The sequence below is a fragment of the Hemiscyllium ocellatum genome, chromosome 5, assembly GCF_020745735.1.
Source record: "Hemiscyllium ocellatum isolate sHemOce1 chromosome 5, sHemOce1.pat.X.cur, whole genome shotgun sequence".
Taxonomy (NCBI): domain Eukaryota; kingdom Metazoa; phylum Chordata; class Chondrichthyes; order Orectolobiformes; family Hemiscylliidae; genus Hemiscyllium; species Hemiscyllium ocellatum.
Genome location: NC_083405.1, coordinates 37723017 through 37745834, shown reverse-complemented (window position 1 = coordinate 37745834; position 22818 = coordinate 37723017). Strand labels below are relative to the sequence as shown.

The 22818-nt window shown below is 41.9% G+C and overlaps 1 long non-coding RNA gene across 2 annotated transcripts in view; it reads left to right on the top strand.

Annotated features, from left to right (window-relative positions):
- LOC132815664 (uncharacterized) overlaps positions 1-18035 on the top strand; it is a 472009-nt gene extending 453974 nt beyond the window's left edge. The window contains exons 3-4 of one of the 2 annotated variants that reach the window (XR_009644692.1): positions 1301-1465; positions 16700-18035. This is a non-coding gene — a long non-coding RNA (uncharacterized LOC132815664). Of the gene's footprint in view, positions 1-1300; positions 1466-6169; positions 6366-16699 lie in introns of those variants that run through there. The other variant, XR_009644693.1, reaches the window with a different exon arrangement.
- Positions 18036-22818: the final 4783 nt, after the last annotated feature.

Below are 22818 nucleotides of genomic sequence, written 5' to 3'. Positions count from 1 at the left end.
AACATTTTTAGCCAGCATGTAACAACCCTGTGAGAAAAGAGAAAATTCTAGATTTGGTTTTAGCCATTGGAACTGAGCAGGATAGATGAAGGAGAAATGGAGGTATTAGATATTAGATTCCCTACAGTGTGGAAACAGACCCTTTGGTCCAACAAGTCCACACCACCCCTCCGAAGAGTAATCCACCCAGACCCATTGTCCTTCCCTATATTTACCCCCAATTTACCTAACACTATGGGCAATTTATCATATCCAATTCACCTGACCTGCACACCTTTGGATTGTGGGAGGAAACTGGAGGAAACCCTCGCAGACACGGGGAGAACATGCAAACTCCTCACAGACAGTTGCCCAAGGCTGGAATCAAACCCAGGTCCCTGGTGCCAAGAGGCAGCAGTGTTAACCACTGAGCCTCCATGCCACCCAGATGATCATTTTGGAGATGTCTCATAATAGTTATCTTTTGCACCATTATGGAAAAGGAAAAATATAGAGCAGGATGTTGTGGCCAACCAGTTTGGAGTTTAAAAATCGGGAAGTCTTATACAAACTGAATCAGTTGTTGATGAAACTACCTTAAGTATTACCTACAGCTTTGATCTCCTGATTTAAGGAAGAATATTCTGACATTGGAGGCAGTTAAAACAGGAGAAATTAATCTGATTCCTGGGATTAAAGGATTGACTGATCAAGAACAGCAATAGATCTTAGTTCTTTAGGTCTTAGTGTTTAAAAGAATGAGTGGTGATCCTATTTAAACATACAATATTTGGGGTGGCCTTGACAGGTTAGATGTTGAGGAGATGTTGCCACTAGTGGGTGATCTTGAATAAGGGCTAATGAGCAATAAAGAGGAATTTAAAACTGAAATGTGAAGGAATTTCTTTCCCAGAACGTAGTAAATATCTGGAATTCTCAACCCCAGAGAGTTGGGAAGGCTAGATCGCTGAACGTGTTTAAAGAGGGGGGGGTAGATGTAGATGGATTTTTGGAACATTGGGAAGTTTTAGGTTATGAGGAACTGGCATAAAAGAGGAGTTGAGGCCTGAGACAGTAAGCTGTATTTTATAGAATAGTGGGGCAGGCTTGAGGAGAACAAATGAGCTGCTCTTGTACTTTTATATTTCATATTTCTTCTGTTCTAATGTATCATGTAATCTGTGAGATCATGTACATAATTTAAAGCCTTGCCTATGTGAATGTTTTGTTTTCAGTAAATATATGTTTGCAACTTAAAGATTTTACAATGAGACTGAAATAAGTTTACCCAATTGGCAGGTATTTTCACTTTTTGTTTCAGGTTCTCAAACAATCCACAGTCCACACCAATGTCTATCACAGAAAATTCAACAATAGATTGTTGGTATAGGATTAACTTTGTCTTAAAACGTCGCAAAACATTGTTGAGTTTTTACAGAAGGAACTACATCCAAAATTGTATGAAACTTCTGCAATGATCCTGAAGGTAAGACGTGGCATGTGAAATTATCATTTTCCTTTTTATTTGATATTTATAAATTTAATGTGACAAATTCAAAACTAGAAATGTCTGCATTGATAGACTTCTGTTATACAGGAAAAATACAAATATGAAACTATGTAGATTATGACAGCTCATTCAAATTGGTATTGTCATGCAACAGTGGGAACTATCCTGATGCAGAAGTGATTTCCCACTTACCTGGAGGCGATAAAGTTTTGATAAGTTCTCATTTACCTTCATATCTACTCCTTTGCTGATAAATAGTCAATACCTATCGAGATTCTAGTTACCCATGGCAGGTTTTGATCAGGAATGAGAAGCAATTTAGAAGGATTGTATTGTGAGCACAGTCTTTCCAGTGACAGTAAAAATTACTGCAACAGTTGATCAGAATATATATATTGCTATTGCAAGCTACCCTCACTGACTTCACTATGCAGTGCAGATACCTGAAAGGAGAAAGGTTAGTTACGCCTTAGCATCAAGCATTCAGTAAATCCAGCGATGAAATGAAAAAGACAGTTCTGATCAGGACACCGGTCATAGTTTTATTTTATCAAATCGATTTCTGACTGTGAAATAAGTAAAATAATTGAAAGCAAATTTCACATGGCCTTGTTAACCTGAAGTGCTTTCTCATACCTGGATTTTAGCTCCCTCTGCAGCATTCTTTTTTTAAAAAATGAATGTCCTCCTGATTATTTTTGGCCTTTCCTGCACATGATGCTTCATTGACTGAGCACCTCTGAGAGGTGATGCAGGGTGAAATTAGCAGTTGAGAGAACTCCTCAATGCAGTCAAAGGGTTTTATGTCAGTGAAAGGTTCCTGGTCAAGTCAGTCAAGGACAGCATGTGTACTTAATCCAGGGCATTGTGGCACAGACAGTTGCACACAGGGCAGCTCACATCTCAACTGCATTATCTGGGTCACATGACACCAATTGTTAAAGTTCACTTGAGAATGTAACTTTTAAAAAAGTTTTGCAATTTACGTATGAAAGACCTGAAACCAACACGGTCATTCTAAAAGATGAGAGACTTAACAATCAATCCAGGTCTTTTTCAATATATAATTTCAGTTATATCACGTTATAAACATTTGCTATAAATTCTGTGTCCTAAGATCTTATACTCCACAACCACCTGATGAAGGATCAGCACTCTGAAAGCTAATACTTCCAAATAAACCTGTTGGACTATAACCTGGTGTTGTGTGATTTCTAACTTTAAAAGACGTGCCTGAGTTACTTATCGCACAATGAAAAGATGCTATCCTCAAGTGCAAAGGGACATGGAGCTGATTATCTCTCCACCTGTACTGTAAGTACATTGGAAGTTGTTGGAGGTGATTCTGAAAGATACAATTTATATGCATTTGGAAAGGCAAGGAATGATTAAGGATAGTCAGCATGGGTTTTGTGGAAGGGAAATCATGTCTCACAAATTTGATTGAGCTTTTGAGGTGGCAACCAAGAAAATTGATGAGAGCAGAGCATTGGATGTTCTTTGCTTGGACCTTAGTATAGTCTTTGACAAAGTTTTATGTGGTGGACTAATTAGGAAAGTAAGATCACATAGGAATCAGGGTGAGCTTGCCAATTGAATTTAAAATTGACTTAGTGATAGGAGACAAAGGGTGATGGGGAGTGTTGCTTTTCAGACTGGAAGCCTGTTATCAGTGGTGTTCCACAGGGATTGTTTTTTGGGTCTGCTTTTGTTTGTCATTTATATAAGTGATTTAGATGAGGGTATAGAAGGCATGGTTAGTAAGTTTGCAGATGATACCAAAATTGGTCATATAGTCAGTGAAGAAGGTTATCTAAGATCACAAAGTGACCTTGATCAATTGTGTCAATGGGCTGAGGACTGGCAGATGGAGTTTAATTTGGATAAATGCAAGGAATGGTATTTTGGTAAAACAAACAAGGGTAGGAATTATACAATTAAAGGTAGGGCCCTGGGTAGTGTTGTAGAACAGAGAGACCTAGAGGTTCAGGTACATAATTTTTTGAAATTTGCATGACATGTAGAAAGGGAGGTTAAGAAGGCATTTAGCACACTTGGCTTCATTACTCAGACCCTTGAGTGTAGGAGTTGAAACGTCACGTTGAGGTTGTACGGGACGTTGGTGAGGCCTCTTCTGGAATACTGTGTGCAGTTCTTGTTGCCTTATTATTGGGAGGATATTATTAAGCTGATGAAGGTTCAGAAAAGATTTACCAGGATGTGGCTAGAAATGGAAGGTTTGAGTTATAAAGACAGGCTGGATAGAGTGGGATATTTTTCACTGGAGCATAGGACGTTGAGGAGTGACCTTATAGAGGTTTATAAAATCATGAGGAGTATGTATAAGGTGACTGGCAGTTGTCTTTTCCCTAGGGTGGGGGATTTCAAGACTAGAGGGCATATTATTAAGGTGAGAGGAAAAAGATTTAAAATGATATGAGAGGCAGCATTTTAAAAAGAGAATCATTCATGTGTGGAATGAATTTACAGAAGAAGTGGTGGATGTGGGCACAGTTACAAAACTTAAAAGACATTTGGATATGTACATGAAGAAGAAAGGTTTGGAGGGATATGGGCCAGGAGCAGGCAGATGGGACTAGGTTAGTTTGGGATATGGTCAGCAAGGACTGGTTGGACCGAAGAGTCTGTTCTGTGCTGTATGACTCTATGACTGTATGACTGTTATATGCAAAGATGCCTTTAATACATGATGTATATGTCTTGGAAAGAAAGGTCATGTCACCCCCACTCTGCTGTTATCTCTCTGCAGCATAACCAGTGAGTACTTGTTTGTTTGCTATCCCCTTCTTCCTCCTTCTGGGCTCCATGTACTCTGTTCACTTACCCCCTCGCTCCCCATCCTGCCAGCTCATCAGCACAAATACCACCCTTCTCTGGTCATTATCAGTTCTGATGAAGAGTCTCTCAGTTGAAATGTTATCTGTTTGTCTGGGCACAGTTGCTGCCAGACCTGCTGTGTTTCACTGTTTCTGTTTCAGATTTCCAGCACCCGCAGTTCTTTTTGTTTATTTTTCTTCCTGTCAGGTTTGGCATGAAGCTGAAGGGATGCAAAGAGCTCGTAGCTTATTTGAAACTCAGATCAACCTCAGAACAGCAGCCACATGCTGCTTGTACAAGCACAAAGCATTGTTCATCAAGTTCACTGAGTATGTCTGTTCACTGTTTACAAACAATAAAGATATAAATTGGACTACATAAGGACTCCATAAGAATTCAAAGTTGAATTATTCAAATTTGAAGTGGTTTCATTTCCAGTGTTATACATGTTTCCATAAGACCATAAAGCATAGGATCATATGTAGCTCATTTAGCCCATGGAGCCTGTCCCATTGTGTAATGGCTAATTTGCTTATCTTCAACTGTACTTTCCATCTTATCCCTTTAACCCTGGATTCGCTTCATTGAACATATTTAATGACACAGCCTCCTGACAGCCCTCAGTAGTAAAGATTTCTACAGATTCACCACCCTCTGAGTGAAAAAATGGTCCACCAAAGTCTCTATCTTGAATGGGCGATCCACTTATTCTGCCCTCTGATCCTCGATCCTCCCACGAGGAGAAACAACCTCCCCTTATCTACTTTATCAAGCCCCCTAAGAATTTTGTAATAAGGTTGCCTATTCTTCTAATCGCCAATGCATGCAGGCCCAAATTACTCAACCCGTTCCCTTACAACAAACCCTCTGTACTTGGGATCAAATGAGTGAGCCTTCTGTGGGCTGTTTCCAATGCCAGTGTATGTTTTAGATCAGGGCATCCAAACTGTTTGCAGTATTCCTAACATTTAGATTCCAGGTTATTTTGATATCTACTTTCTATGTATCAAAGATTTTTAATTTTTTTTTACTCTATGCATGAACTGTCATTTCTAATCTTGCTTCAACTTCTTTTGCTTGCTGTGTTTCTATTATACACTGGAGAGCAGAAATGATTTGGGTTTAGTCAAGTGCCCATCATTTACATCTCATACATTATAATTAACATCACTGTTCTGATTAGCATGCTCAAAGATTGCAAATGTGTGCACATGGGCACTGGATAGTATTAGGTTTGTAAAAACAATTCTAATTGCTATGTATTTGATTATATTGCAAGATAAGATTAATTAACTTTGTAAATAATACCTTACCTTGGTTTCTTAAATGTTTTTTCAAAGATTGAAATGAAGGCAAACAAATGTTCCAATGCATTCACGTAATGCACATATTATTAGCATGACCAACAGCTATTGCCATCCCTAACTGTCCTTGATAAAGTGGTAATGAGTTGCCTTTTTGAGGTGCTGCTGTCCATGTAATTTAGGTACATCAAAACTGTTCAGATCAGAATGGGGCTGAAAGAGCACAGCAGGTCAGGCAGCATCGGAGAAGCAGGAAAATCGATGTTTCGGGCAAAAGCCCTTCATCAGGAATTCCTGCTCTTTGGATGCTGCCTGACCTGCCGTGTTTTTTCAGCACTGCTCTAATCTTGACTCTGATCTCCAGCATCTGCAGCCTTCACTTTCACCGCATCAAAACTGTTGCCAAGGAGGGAATTCGAAGACTGTGATCCAGCGACATCAAAGGAATAATGATATATTTTGAAGCCAAGATTGTGTATACTTTAGTGTGGAACTTGCACTTAATGGGATCTATAGTCTGCTGTCTGTATTCTTCTAGGTTGCAAAATAAAAGAGATTTGGAAGGTGCCGTTGAAGAAGCCTTGGATGAGTTCCTGCATTGCATCTTGATTTTGTCACACTGCTGTTCATTACATATTGGAATGAGGAGTGTGAATGTACAAGGTGATGGATGGTATGACATTCCAGTTGGCTGTTTTGCTGGTTTGTCATCAAGCTTCCGAAGTGCTGTGGCAGCCACACTCATCCAGGCAAGTGAAGAGAACATAATCATTCTTCTGACTTGTGCCTTTGACATAGCCACTGCAGAACATCCACCTTTGTACTTCCACTTGCAGCTATAGTGCACGTGATGTGTGTGTGGGAACATTTCAGTTTTTGGTCAATGATGATCCCAAGATGTTGATATCGGTGGATTGGATTATGATAATGCCATTGAATATCATGAGGAGCTGATGCAAATCTCTGTTGTTGGTGATGGTTGTTGCTACTTATCAGCTAAAAACCTGAATGTTGTTCAGAGTTTTCTGCATGCACCAATGCTGTGTCACCTTCTCGAATGAGTTGAGAATGGATCTGAACGTAATGTAGTAATAAGCAAACATTCTAATTTCTGACAGTATGATGGAGGGTAGGTTATTGATGAAGCATTTGAAGATGTTTGGGCCTGGAACACTACCCTGAAGAACTCTTACAGCAATGTCCTTAGTCTTTGAATATTACCCCCCAATTGCAGCGTCTATGTTATTTTGAATTAGATATAACTCCAGCAGTGGAGAAGCTTTTTTATTATTCCCATTGACCTCAATTTTGCTTTGCCACACTTAAGTGAAGCCTTGATGTCAATGACATTCAATCTCAGCTCATCTCAAATTCAGCTCTATTGCTAACCTGAAGATAAAGAATGTAATGAGATCAGAGTGAAGTGGTCCTTGTCAAGTCTAAATTGAGCATTGGTGAGCAGGTTATTGTTAAGTAAGTGCCATTTGATAGCACGATCAATGATCCTTTCCATAATGCTGTCGATGATTGAAAGTAGGCGATTGAATGTTAATTAGTTGGATTGCATTTGTCCCATTTCTTGTGAACAGGACAAACCTGGGCAATTTTCAACTTTGATGTAGTGGCTCAAATGGAGCAGCTTGGCAGCTGTTCTACTAGTTCTAGAGGAAAGCCTTCAGCACCAGAGATAGCATGTTGTTCGAGCATATTGTCTTTTCTGGACCTGATACTTAGAAGAAGAATATAGAATTCCTACAGTGTGGAAACAAGCCCTTTGGCCCAACAAGTCCACACCAACCCTCTGAACAGTAACCCACCCAGACTCATTCTCCTACCCTATCACTATACATTTACCCTTGACACACACATCCCACCTACACATCTCTAAACACTATGGGCAATTTAGCATGGCCAATTCACCTAAGCTGCACATCCTTGGACTATGGGAGGAAACCAGAGCACCCGAGGGAAACCCACGCAGACACAGGGAGAATGTGCAAACTCCACACAGACAGTCGTCCAAGGCTGGAATCTGTGAGGCAACAGCCCCGGTTCAATATTTTTTGACATTACTTACAGTGAACTGATTTGTCTGAACACTGGCCTTTATAACACTGGGGACCTTGACAGGAAGCTAAGATACATAATTAATTTCTGACTGAAAGTGTTCACAAAACTTTGAGTGGTGTCAAGTTCATTGAGCCTCCTCATATTTGTCACTTAATTGTTTACCTCCATTTATGACTGAATGTGATAGAAGCTTTAACCTTGTCTCCACTAGTTATGGGATCAATTAGCTTGGCCTATTGTACGCTCCTTCCACTGTTTAGCATAAATGTAGTCATAGGGACATAGAAATAGGGATAAGAGTAAACTATTTGAACCATTAAACTGCCTCATATTGGATTATCTACTTCTATACCATTTTTTGCCACCATCTCCATATCCCTTGATATTGTTCTTCTTCAGAAATCTATTGATTTCTGTCATGAATATGCTGAATGATTGAGTTCTCACAGAACTTTGGTGTGGAGAGTTTCAAAAATTCACCAGCTTTGAGTGGAGAAATTCCTCCTCATCCTTGCTTTTACTGGCCTGCCCTGCATTCTGAAACTGAGTGTCATGTGTGACTTCACCAGATTCTCACTTCATCAGTGCTGCTGGTGGCATGTTCCTCAATGCTCCTTATTGAGCCAAGGTCAATCCACTAGCCTGACAGTTATGATAGACTGAGGGATAAGCTGGGCATGACGTTAGAGTATATTTGAACACAACCTTACTGACATTGATGATCCACAGTGCCTTATAGGTGCCCAATTCCAAGCTGCTGGATCTGTTTGGAAACTAACCCACTGAGCACGTTGATGGTGTAACGGAACATGATAGAGGGGTCAACAGTGTGAAAACAGAACTTCATCTCCTGAAGGGTTGTGTGGCAGCGGTTCTATCACAATATTGTTCTAGACAAATGTAATTGTAAGAAGGAGATTGTTGAGGATGAGGTTTGGTGAGTTTTTTTCTATATGTTAATCAGAGATTAATAGAGTCATGAGAGGCAGAGATAAGATGTATTGTAAGGGTCTTCTCCATAGGATGTGGGCATTCAAAACTTGGGGGCATATTTTTAAGTTGAGAGGAGAAAGCTTTTAGAAGGACATAAGTGGCAACTTTTTTTGTACAGAGCGTGTAGAATGAACTGCCAGAGGAAGTTGGATGGTTGCATTTAAAAGACATTTGGATAAGTATATGAATTGTAATGGTTTGGAGGGATATGGGCCAACGCAGGCAGATGGGACTAGTTTAGTTTGGGAACATGATCAGCATGGACTTATTGGTCCAAAGGGTCTGTTTCAGTGCTGCATGACCCTATGACTTGCTGCAAGACCTGCCTGACAAATAAGTCCTTCAGGACTTGGACTGTAGCACTATTCCTGAGACACTTTTCATGATAACTGTTGAGGTTCCCTATCCATAATACATCTCTTTACATGACCTCATCAGCAAGTGTGTGGAGGACTGCATACCAAGGAGGTCAATCCGGGCGTTCCTCAACAGGAAACTCTGGATGAATCGGGACATACAGAATTTGCTAAAAACCAGGCGTGAGGCCTTCAGATCAGGAGACCCACTCAAAAATAAGGAATCCAAGTCTGACTTTCTCAGAGCCATTAAGACAGCCAAGGACCAATACCGATCCAAACTAGAGACTCAGACAGACACCCGGCGACTATGGCAAGGACTGAATGACATCACAGGTTTTAAAAAGAGACAGTGCAAAATAGCAGATGAAGACACATCCCTCCCAGATCGTCTGAAAGCCTTCTATGCTCACTTTGAGCAGAATCTTGGCAGAGAGGTAACACCTATTTCGACAAGTCCTGATGAACCTATCCCAATAGTCACTGCATCAGAGGTCAGATCAGTTTTCCTTCGTGTGAATCCAAGGAAAGTGATGTGACCAGACAGAGTACCAGGCCATGCTCTCAGAGCATGCATAGATCAACTGGCAGAGGTCTTCTCGGACATCTTCAACCTCTCGCTGTAGCAGACTACTGTCCCTGCCTGCTTCAATAGGTGCAACATCATCCCTGTGCCTAAGAAGGCTCTTGCAGCACGTGTCAATGACTATCACCCAGTGGCCCTAAATTCAGTGGTCATGAAGCACTTTGAAAGGCTGGTTGTGACATTAATCAATTCTAGCCTGCCCACTACTCTTGGCCCACTCCAATTTGCCTATTGGACCAATAGATCCACATCAGATGCCATATCACTTGCCCTTCACTCCTCCAGAGAACATCTTGACACCAAGAACAGCTACATAAGAATCCTACGCATTGACTACAGTTCAGCCTTCATCACTATTATCCCCTCGAGACTGATTACTAAACTTAGTGATCTCGGACTAAGCCCCACTCTCTGCAACTGGATCCTCAGTTTCCTGATCCACAGGCCACAATCAGTGAAGGTTGGGGACAATATTTCAATCTCACTAACACTCAACACTGGAGCTCCCCCAGGGGTGCGTACTCAGCCCCCGACTGTACTCACTGTACACCCATGACTGCGTCTCCAAATACCAGACTAATGCAGTTTACAAGTTTGCTGATGAGACCACCATAGTCAGTTGAATCTCAGATGGCAACGAAACAGACTTCAGAAGGGAGGTGGAAGACCTGGAAAAATGGTGCACTGAGAACAACCTAGCTCTCAATGCCAGTAAAACCAAGGAACACATTATTGACTTTCGGCGAGATGTTACTCATGCTCCCCTACACATTAACAGCACAGAGGTGGAACGAGTGGAGAGGGTCAAGCTTCTGAGAGTGGTCATCCACAACAAGTTTTCTTGGACTCTTCCTGTGGGCGCACTGTTGACAAAGGCCCAACAACATCTCTTCTTCCTCAGACAGCTGAGGAAATTTGACACGATGGCGAATACTCTTGCCAACCTTTACAGGGACACATTGAGACCATTCTGTTTGGATGTATCACTACCTGATATGGCAACTTTACCATTCAAGATCGGAGACGGTTACAGAGAATGGTGAACTCGGCCTGGACAATCAGAAAGGCCAACCTCCCATCTGTAGAAACCAACTACCAGGCCCACTGTCAAGGAAAGGCCGCCAGCATTCTCAAAGATCCATCCCACCTTGTTCTTCTACAACCTCTACCGTTGGGGAGAATGTACAGAAGCCTGAACACATACACCAGCCAGTTTTGAAATAGTTTCTACCCTACTGTTGTTAGAATACAGAATAGACTCACAAACTCTTAACATTCCCCTGTACCTGTTTGTTTTTGCCACTGTTTACCTATTAGTTACTTATCTATGCTACTTAACTCTGTGATCTGCCTGTATTGCTTGCAAGACAAAGCTTTTCACTTTGCCTCAGTACATGTTACAATAAATTCAATTCAATTCAATTCAATTCAACATGTTGATTACTCAAATCTGAATGCCTGTACTAAACATACAAATTCATTGGTTGTTCTAATTATGAAAGCTGTTAATTTAGATTGCAGTTTATATAGTAGCTCTAAACCTCTGTTGTCTAAAATATGTTTGTGCTTACATATATGGTTCACTTACAAAACTGGGAAGGGTTTATTTAAGAACACAACTGATACCTGATATTCTAGTGCCATATTGAATTATTGTCCTAGTCTGGACATTTCAATGGTACAGATGGTTTTCTGAGAGGATGAAGCAGAACATCTGCAACCTGTAGAACACATGTTAAATATAAATTAAATCCTCTCTAGACCTGTCTTGACATCACATCATGTTCTACCTTTCAGTCTGGCTCAGCAGGAGGGCAATCAGGAAAATCTGTATTCTGGTGCTGCCTTTTCAAACCTACATTCTGCACAGGCTGCTGAAAACACTGTACTTCATCAAAATACTATTACCAAGCAATTATAGTACTCCTCCTTCAATCCATCATCACACAGATTTAATTCCTTTGTTCAGACGTGTCTGTGTTAATGATGTCAATTTAATCTCCTTCAGAAGGAAGCTGTGTGGCTTAAAATTGATTACATTAGACATGCTTTACAATTGTTGTCCATTTTCATTTCTGTAACCCCCTGCATTCTACAACCTCTGCTCCCCAAACTCATTTTACTCTTTTGAATGCCATTCTATACAACAATCCCTCCCCCCACCACACCTTTTTTCACTCTGCAATTCTTCCAATATTGTAGGACTGTCTTCCTAAACCAATCCCCTTCTCATCTCACTCACTTCCTTTCATCATTCTTTAAAAATTTTTTGTCACTTGTTTTGTTCTTTCAATCCATGTATTTCTGATTTTGTCTGTAGTTTTATTTTAGTTTGTAGTTAAGTTCCTTCATTATCCATCCATGTATGAAATGAGAACGGTATTGTTTTGGTGATTAAAATAAAGGTCTGTAAAGCACTAGAAGGCTGTTACTCATTGTTATCTTCGAAATTTCCTGAGTTTAACCTTTTGTTATGGAAATAGTAAATTCAAGGTGGACAAATCATCATTTTCTATTACCAACCATTTCCTCATATCAACCATTTCCTGTTATCAATTATTTCCTCTTCTGTGATCCACCATTTTCTTTTCCTGTATATTTCACAGATGGAATTATTTACAATTTTACTTTCGCTAATTTGTTCCTTTGGATGTGTTGAACTTGGCTAAATTCGCAGTAATGAAGTGTTGATGGAAAAGTATTTTCCAGCAATTCTTTCTTTACCATGAGACTACCCTTATTTTCAGATCTCTTTCAGAGGATATCAAACTGAAAGATGACAACTGTAGTTGATATGACACATTGATTGATATTTTAAGTGGTTAGATGTCAACTGAGTCTCTTTATTGCCAGGCCATATTTATGACTTCACTAATAAGGTTTCACACGACTTGTTCAAATTGAACAGAAGTACTAGAAAACTCTTTAATGTAGAATATTCTACGAGGTGCATCTACAAATCTAAGATCCATTGAACAACCTTTTTTGTTATGCTCTATTATAGCATTCATTGTTATAGTATTTATTTTGATAGCAGTACACACTGACGGCAACTAGAAGAGCAGAGCAGTTGACATCGATGGAGAGGGAAAGATGAACTGTTTCTGTTTCAGTAATATCAATTTAATATGAACTTACCATTTGTATAATTTATTGTGTAACCCAAATGGAGTTGGAACATGGCAACATTATATACTTTTCACTGTACCTGGGTACTAGTGACAATATTGAATAAATCTAGAACTATATCTGTCTGACTGCACCTGTTAAGTATGAGGGATATTATTCTGTGTTAAAAGGATTGAATTGCGGTGGTCATTTTAGACCGGGAAATTTCAAGTTTTGGACCTCTGCCTAGTGCTGGATTCACTAAACCCAAGCAGTGGTGCTGCTGGGACTGAAGTGGCCCCCTCTTTCTAAATGACCAACAGCTCTTGAAGGAGGGATTTTATCCATTGAACAAACTGGAGGCCTGACGCCAGGCAGTCAGATGCCTTGCCCACATGAAATCTAGTCAAAACTATAAGAATTGGAGGAGGCTGCATTTCCACTGGCCTCCCAGTGTGTGGACAGGGCTTCTCCTGCCTTTAACATCCTCACTGGGTTTTCATCTTCTCCTTAGTTCCAGGCAGTGCTACGCAATGAAGAGGCAGTTGCAGATGTAAATAGAGAAGAGAATCCTGCAGCAAATATGACTGGAGTTATTCTAGGTCCAATATTTTCATTCTTCCCTCAAACTTTAGCCAGACATCTTTTGTATGACACTTCAGCCAGCAATACTTCTGGAACTTTCCTGAAGTGAGGAAATTATCTCACTGTGGTTAATCTTGGGAGGAGGGTGAGAAGAGGTTACTCAGAAACATGTTTGAAAGTCTGGATTTAACATGCAGAGTTGGGGGCTTATTGATAATTATCATGATCTGAAACTGTATGAAGGTATGAAAATTGACATTTACACATTCCACATTGAAAGTCTGATTAGAAGCAAATTTCCTGGAACTGTATATGCAATCTAGCTGAAAGAGGGGGAGGCCCTCTGTCTCAGTCATGAAAGAGGCTATAGAGACAGTTAATGGAGAGTATATGGGAGGAGATCATCTGGGAGGTGACTGACTGAAGCCCTGACCCAAGTATATGATTCCAGTATCACTGTAAGCTGAAATCCTGCCATGAGTGGACAAGGTAAACTCCTAACTGAAAAAGTCACTTGTCAATAACTGCCATCAGCTCTACAGCATTTTGTCCAATTGTACTTTGGTATTAACATTTTCCACGCTAATGCATCCTTCACAAGCAATATTCAAGCCTCAGGTGCATCCCACAGCACTTCAACTGTATGAGGCATCCCACTTACACATGGGAAAACTAGCCACAGCACTGATTGACAATCCTCACCGTTTTTATTCCTGGACAAGATGCCTTTTGACAGGTTGAAGCAGGACCTGTTTTGTGGAGAGGATGTGCAATTTGATGAAAGGAACTTGGAGAGAGTCTTCCATTGCCAGAGACCTGCCTTTCAGTAGATCACTCAGTGTTCTGAACAGAAGCGCCATGAGAATTGTGAAGTCTACAGATTCAATTATAGCTGTTCCCTTCCTGACATTTAAACTGCCCTCTTGGAATTCTCAGCAACCGCCCACCTCTTCCCCTGCTGTTCCTAATATTGCACTAACAGCATCAGGCAGAAACATTTTTACTCTGTATTTTTTTAGTTATTTTTATGATATCTACGGAGTGTAAGCCCTGAGGTGAACAGTTTAATATGTGTTTTTTATTCATTTTTTCATTATTTACCAGTTTTAATAATTCATCAGGTGCAAGCATCACTGGCAAGTCCATCGTTTATTAGCCATTCCTAACTGCCCTTGAGAAGTGATGGTGAACTCACTTGAAGCTGTGGAAAAATGGTGACATAGGCCTAAGTCAGGATGCTATGTTACTTTGAAGGAGGTTTGCAAGTGGTGATGTCTCCATGTCTCTGTGCCTTGTCCTTCTAGAGGTCGAGATGTGTTTGGAAGGTACTTTAAAAAACTGCCTTGGAGCTGTACTGCAGTCCCTATTTTGGATGGTACACACTGTTGCCACTATGTGTTGGTGGTGGAGTGAGTGAATGATTAAAACACTGGATGGAATCCAAATCATTTGTCTTGGATGGAGTTGAATTTTGATGGAGGTGCACTCATCCAAGCAAACGGAGTGTATTCTATCACATTCCTGACTTATTTATTTATGTTTACAACTGAGATTCTTCTATCTTGTAGATACAGAACTAGATTAAATGCTTTTCTTAATCAGCTAATCTCACCATCTCTCACCAGCGGAGAGGTTGATTAGTCTGCCTCAACCTGGAAGATGCTTAAAATGGTAAATTTAAATAAAATGTTAATTGAAAACAAAATTTCTAAAAGAGATTGCCCCTTAAACTTTTAATACTTATTAAATCTCTGACCAAACATACAATGAATTCAATTCTGCTTCATGGCACTCCTGGTTATAGCTGGGACAGGAAACAGAGTGTACATAACTTTCTAAATGGCAGAGTGTGACTTTATGCCAGACTTAGATGAGGGGAGTGAAACCATGGCAGCAAATTCGCAGACAACACAAAGTGTTTTGAGAAAGTATGTCACGTGGAGGACATAAGGAGGATGCAAACAGACATAGACTGGCTGAGTGAGTAGGCAAACAATTGCAGCATTGAGTATAATGTGGGAAAGTATGAAGTTGTTCACTTTGGCTGGAAGAACAACAAGATATGGAGAATGACTACAGGATTCCAAGGCAAAGACTGAATTGGTTTTTGCCATAAAAGGTTAGTATGCATGTACAGCAAGTAATCAAGAACAGTAATGAGATGTTATCCTTTATTAAATGAGGAATTGGACATAAAGTTAAAGGTGTTATGGTATAGTTATATGGAGCAATGCTGAGACCACATCTCAAATATTGTGTGGGCAATTGATCTCCTTACTTAAGAAAGGATGTACATGCATTGGAGTTTCACAACGAATGAGTGGGTTGTCTTATGAGGAAAGACTCAAATTGATTGGGTTGTTTCCATTGGACTTAGGAAAGTGAAGAGCGTCTTGATTAAAATGTATAATATCCTGAAAGGCTTAACAAGGGATGAATATTCCTCCTTGTGAGTGAGGGCAGAATGTTGGGGAAATATTCAGATAATGTGGTTGGCAATTGCAGGACAGAGATGAGAGGAATTTTGTTTCTCTTTGGTGCTTGTGCAACTTTAGAACTCTGCTGCAGTCTGTGGGAGAGTTGGGTATTTTTAAGGCAGAGCTCAATAGATTGTTGTTAGGCAAAGGAGGCAGAGATTATTGGAGGTAGATAGGAGTGTGTGTGTGTGTGTGTGTGTGTGTGTGTTGGGGGGGGGTGGGTTGGCTGTGCAGTGTTAGGTAAGCATTCATGACCTTATTGAATGACAGAACAGGCTTGAAGTAATGAAAAGCCTACTCCTGTTCCTAAGTTTTATGTTCTTTTGACATCTGCCACGTGAATGGTAGAAGGGCTTTAGGGAAATGGGAGGTGAGATACTGATCACATGCTTCCCAGCCTTTGACCTGCTGTTGTCATTCACAGGATTTAAGTATTACATTGAAAACACACCTGATAGCAGTTGCTGATAGCAGGATAAATGTAGTTGGTCCAGTTTAGCAATTGAGTTTCTGTTTTGATTACAATGCTCATGGTGGTTGATAGTGTTGGTAAAGATATTCAACGTCAAGGAAGTAATGGTTAGGTTCTCTTTTTTATCAAATCCAAATGTTGTTTGCTACATAACGAAACTTGAATATTGTCCAGGTCTTTCTTCATATTGGCACAAACTGTTTTAGTATCTGAGGGATTGTGAATGCTACTGAGTATAATCCAATCATAAGCAAGCATTTTCCTTTCTCACTTCTGTTGGAGGGAAGGCCATTGATGAAGCAAATTAAGATGGTTGAGCCTGGGACACTGCTACCAAACTCCTATAGTTATGTTCTGGGGCTGAGATGATTGAACTTCAAAAACAGCAGCCATCTTTCTTGTTGTCTGTCTTGTTTCCCAGGATGAAGAAGAGTGAAGGTTGAGCAGGTTGATCCTTTACTCATACACTTGAAGACTTAGAAGACTGGGAAAACTTTGCATGTGAATGCAAGGAAAGCGATGGGACCAGATGGAGTACCAGGCCGTGCACTCAGGACATGCGCAGATCAACTGGCAGAGGTCTTCTCAGATATATTCAACCTCTCACTGCAGCAGACCACAGTCCCTGCCTGTTTCAAGAGGGCCAACATCATCCCTGTGCCTAAGAAGGCTCATGCAGCATCTGTCAATGACTACCAACCTGTGGCCCTTACATTGGTGGTCATGAAGTGCTTTGAAAGGCTGGTCATGGTATTAATCAACTCCAGCCTCCCCATTACTCTTGACTCACTCCAATTTGCCTATCAGACCAACAGATCCATGTCAGATGCCATATCACTTACTCTTCACTCCTCCAGAGAACATCTTGACACGAAGAACAGCTACATAAAATCCTACTCACTGACTACAGTTCAGCCTTCAACGTTATTATCCCCTCAAGACTGATTACTAAACTTAGTGATCTTGGACTAAGCCCCACTCTCTGCAACTGGATCCTCAGTTTCCTGACCCACAGGCCACAATCAGTGAAGATGGGGACAATATTTCATCCTCACTAAAACTCAACACTGGAGCCCGCCAGGGGTGCGTACTCAACCCCCGACTGTTCTCACTGTATACCCATGACTGCGTCACCAAATACCAGACTAATGCCATTTACAAGTTTGCTGATGAGACCACCATAGTCAGTTGAATATCAGATTGCGATGAAACATACTTCAGATGGTAGGGGGAAGACTTGGAAAAAAGGTGCACTGAGAACAACCTAGCTCGCAATGCTGGCAAAACCAAGGAACTCATTGTTGACTTTCGGTGGGATGTTACACAATAACAGAACAGAGGTGGAAAGAATTGAGAGTGTCAAGCTCCTGGGAGTGGTCATCCACAACAAGCTTTCTTGGACTCTTCATTGGTATGACAGCGAATACTCTTGGCAACTTTTATAGGTGTGTGATCTAGAGCATTCAGTCTGAATGTATCACTACCTGGTATGGCAACTGTACCATTCAAGATCGGTTACAGAGAGTGGTGAACTCGACCCGGACAATCACAAAGACCAACCTCCCATCTATAGAGTCCATCTACCAGGCCCACTGTTAAGGAAAGGCCGCCAGCATTCTCAAAGATCCATCCCAGCCTTGCAATGCTTTACCACAACCTCTACCATCAGGGAGAAGATACAGCAGCTGATTTCACAACAGTTTCTACCTTACTGTTGTTAGAATACTGAATGGACTCACAGACTCTTAACACTTGCCTGTACCTATGTTTTTGTTTTTGTGCTGTTTACCTATTATTTACTTATTTATGCTATTTAACTCTGTAATCTGCCTGTATTGCTCGCAAGACAAAGCTTTTCATTGTGCTTCGGTACATATGACAATAAATTCAATTCAATTCACTGTGTGAAAACAGCTTAAAAATAAATGGCTCCCACTTCAAAATTGAAATTAAGAATTTTATTTTTCTTTAGATTACTTACAGCGTGGAAACAGGCCCTTCGGCCCAACAAGTCCACACCAACCCACAACGCACCCATACCCCTAACCTAACACTATGGGCAATTTAGCATGGCCAATTCACCTGACCCGCACATCTTTGGACTGTGGGAGGAAACCGGAGCACCCGGAGGAAACCCACGCAGACACAGGGAGAACTTGCAAACTCCACACAGTCAGTCACCTGAGTTGGGAATTGAACCCGGGTCTCAGGCGCTATGAGACAGCAGTGCTAACCACTGTGCCACCGTGCCACCCACTCGGAGGGTCATGAGTTTTTGGAATTGTCTTCCTCAAGAAACGATAGAAGCAGGGTCATTGAGTATTGTTTGAATAGAGGTAGATTGACACTCTCATCAGTCAGGAATCTGCAGTTATCAGACTAGACTGGAAGGAGGAATTGAGGCCATAATTGGCCTGGCTGCGATATTGTCTATGGAGAAACAGACTCCTGTGGCTGAGTGCTACTCCTGTTCCTTATGTTCTTAATGAGAAGTGATCTTATTGAACGATAAGAGTGAGGGGATTTGACAAGGTAAATGCCGGGAGGATATTTCCTCTTTTTGGGGAGTCCAGACATAAGGGCGTACTTTATAAATAAGGATCTCACATTTAAGGAGATAAACAGGAATCCCTTCCGAGTATTGTTCGTCTTTGGAATTCTCTTTCCCATTAAACAGTAGAATCAGAATCACTGACTAGGTTCAAGGCTGAATTATACGGGTTTTTGATTAATGTCAGAGTCAAGGATTAGAAAAAAGTGAAGTTCGCTCCACAATTGGATCAGCCAAGATCCTATCAAACTGGAGCAGGCTTCAGGCTCCAGCTCTTTTCTCAGATACTCCGCTAAATCTGCTCACTGTCCTCCTGAACGAGTTTGTTCTGCTCTGCATGGCCTCTTGCTCTGCAGTGAGGAGCAGGAGGAAGAGAGCCCCTCAGCACTGCTGGAGACAGAATGTCCCCTTTTTCCTGGTGATTACTATAGGGGTGTCCAGCAATAAAATGCAGACAGCCCTCGCTCTTTTCACTGAGAGAATTTCCAGGAATCAGGTTTTTGAATCTTGATAGTATCCCAGAAAGTCTCCCAGTGTATCTCAAAGCTCTTCCATTGAAAATCCCAATGTAGCATGTTTTGTAGACCCAATGAAATTGGTATGCCATCAAAACAAGTCATATCCTTTTACTCCTGCGACAACAAGTGATTTGCTACTCACATGTTTATGGGCTGAAATTACTTGTGATGGCAGACTGCCCACAGAATGATAATTAACATGAATGTAAAAACAAATACAATGGTGATGTGACAACAATTAACCGTATGGTAAACAATACACTCCATTACTGATGCCCAAATAAAGGTCTTCACCAAAAATTTGAGGTGACTGTTAAATTATTATGGTTACTTAATTTAGTGGAAAGGCATTGAAATGTGATATAGTGAAGTCTAAGTTAAGAGTACAATTAAAATAAGTACATCTTGTTAGGACACTAACAGGAGAAGCACACTGATGATCAAGCCCCACTACTCGACAAGCTGCACCAGAGTGCAAATGCTTTCCTTTAATGTTCAAAATGATCAATTTTTTTCTGTTTTGTATTAATACTCAGGGAAAAGAAATATCTATCTGCCCGGCTTCTGTAATGAACTCAAAAATAAGTTTTCTATGAAAAGGAAACTTATTCTTTCAATAAGTCACAAAACTATGTAATTACCCAGCTACAATGAGGGATTAAACTGTATCTTTTTAATCCCAGAGTAAAAGGTGAGGTCTGCAGATGCTGGAGATCAGAGCTGAAAATGTGTTGCTGGTTAAAGCACAGCAGGTCAGGCAGCATCCAAGGAACAGGAAATTCGACGTTTTGGGCCAGACCCCTTCATCAGGAATGAGGAGAATGTGCCAGGCAGGCTAAGATAAAAGGTAGGGAGGAGGGACTTGGGGGAGGGGCGATGGAGATGTGATAGGTGGAAGGAGGTCAAGGTGAGGGTGATAGGCCGGAGTGGGGTGGGGGCGGAGAGGTCAGGAAGAAGATTGCAGGTTAGGAGGGCGGTGCTGAGTTGAGGGAACCGACTGAGACAAGGTGGGGGGAGGGGAAATGAGGAAACTGGAGAAATCTGAGTTCATTCCTTGTGGTTGGAGTGTTCCCAGGCAGAAAATGAGGCGCTCCTCCTCCAGCTGTCGCGTTGTTATGTTCTGCCGATGGAGGAGTCCAAGGACCTGCATGTCCTCAGTGGAGTGGGAGGGAGAGTTAAAGTGTTGAGCCACGGGGTGGTTGGGTTGGTTGGTCCGGGCGTCCCAGAGGTGTTCTCTGAAGCGTTCCGCAAGTAGGCGGCCCATCTCCCCAATGTAGAGGAGGCCACATCGGCTGCAGCGGAAGCAATAGATGATGTGTGTGGAGGTGCAGGTGAATTTGTGGCGGATATGGAAGGATTCCTTGGGGCCTTGGAGAGAAGTAAGGGAGGAGGTGTGGGCGCAAGTTTTGCATTTCCTGCGGTTGCAGGGGAAGGTGCCAGGAGTGGAGGTTGGGTTGGTGGGGGGTGTGGACCTGACGAGGGAGTCACGAAGGGAGTGGTCTTTGCGGAACGCTGATAGGGGCGGGGAGGGAAATATATCCTTGGTGGTGGGGTCTGTTTGGAGTTGGCGGAAATGACGGCGGATGATACGTTGTATGCGGAGGTTGGTGGGGTGGTAGGTGAGAACCAGTGGGGTTCTGTCTTGGTGGCGGTTGGAGGGGCGGGGCTCAAGGGCGGAGGAGCGGGAAGTGGAGGAGATGCGGTGGAGGGCATCGTCGATCACATCTGGGGGGAATCTGCGGTCCTTGAAGAAGGAGGCCATCTGGGCTGTACAGTATTGGAACTGGTCCTCCTGGGAGCAGATGCGGCGGAGACGAAGAAATTGGGGATATGAGATGGAGTTTTTACAGGGGGCAGGGTGGGAGGAGATGTAGTCCAGGTAGCTGTGGGAGTCAGTCGGTTTATAATAGATGTCTGTGTTGAGTCGGTCGCCCGAGATAGAAATGGAAAGGTCTAGGAAGGGGAGGGAGGAGTCTGAGACAGTCCAGGTGAATTTGAGGTCGGGATGGAAGGTGTTGGTAAAGTTGATGAACTGTTCAACCTCCTCGTGGGAGCACAAGGTAGCGCCGATACAGTCATCGATGTAGCGGAGGAAAAGGTGGGGGTTGGTGCCAGTGTAGTTGCGGAAGATGGACTGTTCCACATATCCTACAAAGAGACAGGCATAGCTGGGGCCCATGCGGGTGCCCATGGCAACTCCTTTAGTTTGAAGGAAGTGGGAGGATTGGAAAGAGAAGTTATTCAGGGTGAGGACCAGTTCAGTCAGTCGAAGGAGGGTGTCAGTGGAAGGGTACTGGTTGGTGTGGCGGGAAAGGAAGAAGCGGAGGGCAAGCAAACACATTCAAGCAACTGACAAGAGGTGTTTAAAAAAATGAAAAGGAGAAATCAGTGAGGTGAGGCAAGATTCCACACTCAGAGGATAAAACAGGAAGGTGTCGATGAGATTGAGATATTGACAACCATATAATTGATGAGATCTTCAAATCAGGTTTGAGTTCAGATGAGGGTAACTTTGAAATCCTGATATTTGACTTTAGCAGGTTCATAAAATTAATTCAAACAAGAGAACTAGAGAGAGATTCTACTTCAGGGTATTCCCTTACTGCTTTAGGAGAGAGAGAAGCTTTCAGAGGTCTTTTCCTCTTTTGACACATACAAGTCCTCCTGAAAAAAACAGAAATTGGGGGTTTAATTTTATAAGGAACTGATGACATTTTGATTTGGATGAGCTTCACGGAGATGATTTCTCTGTCAGCCTGCGTGAGTTTTCTCATGGCATTCTCATCTCTGCACCATGCCAGTAAGGCCCCCTGCTCATCCTATCATCTCAATCACCAGAGGCAGATGTTTGCACCTCTACCATAACCTCCTGGGAATTCCTGCCAATTGTGCCATTCTTAAAATCCAGCAATACACACAGCTAACAGGAGGAGGCAATGGCTAGTGGTTTTATTGTTAATCCAGGGACCCTGGTCATGTTGTGGGGACCCAGGCTCAAATCCTGCCACAGCAGATGGTGGAATTTGAATTCAACACAAATCTGGAATTAAGGTTCTAATGATGACCATAAATCCATTCTCAATTGTTTGAAAAACCCATCTGCTTCACTCATGCCCTTCAGGGAAGGAAACTGCCATCCTGACCTGGTCTGGCCTACCTGTGACTCCAGATGCACAGTAACTTGGTTGGCTCTTAACTGCCTTCTGGGCAATTAGGGATGGGTAATAAATGCTGGCCCAGCCAGTGATGTCCTCATCACATGAGAGATCCTACACAAGTCCCCAGGGACTCCTTGGAAGGAGCCGGTTGCATAAAAGTTGAATGCATCTGTCACCTGGGTGGCCACCGGGATGGGATGGCCACTCATTCTGTCATGTCCCAATCCAGCAGACAGCATAGCTCAGTAACTGTGCCCTGGGACATCTCTGCGTCTCAGTCATTCAGAGGAAGTAGCATTGAGGAAAAAAAGAC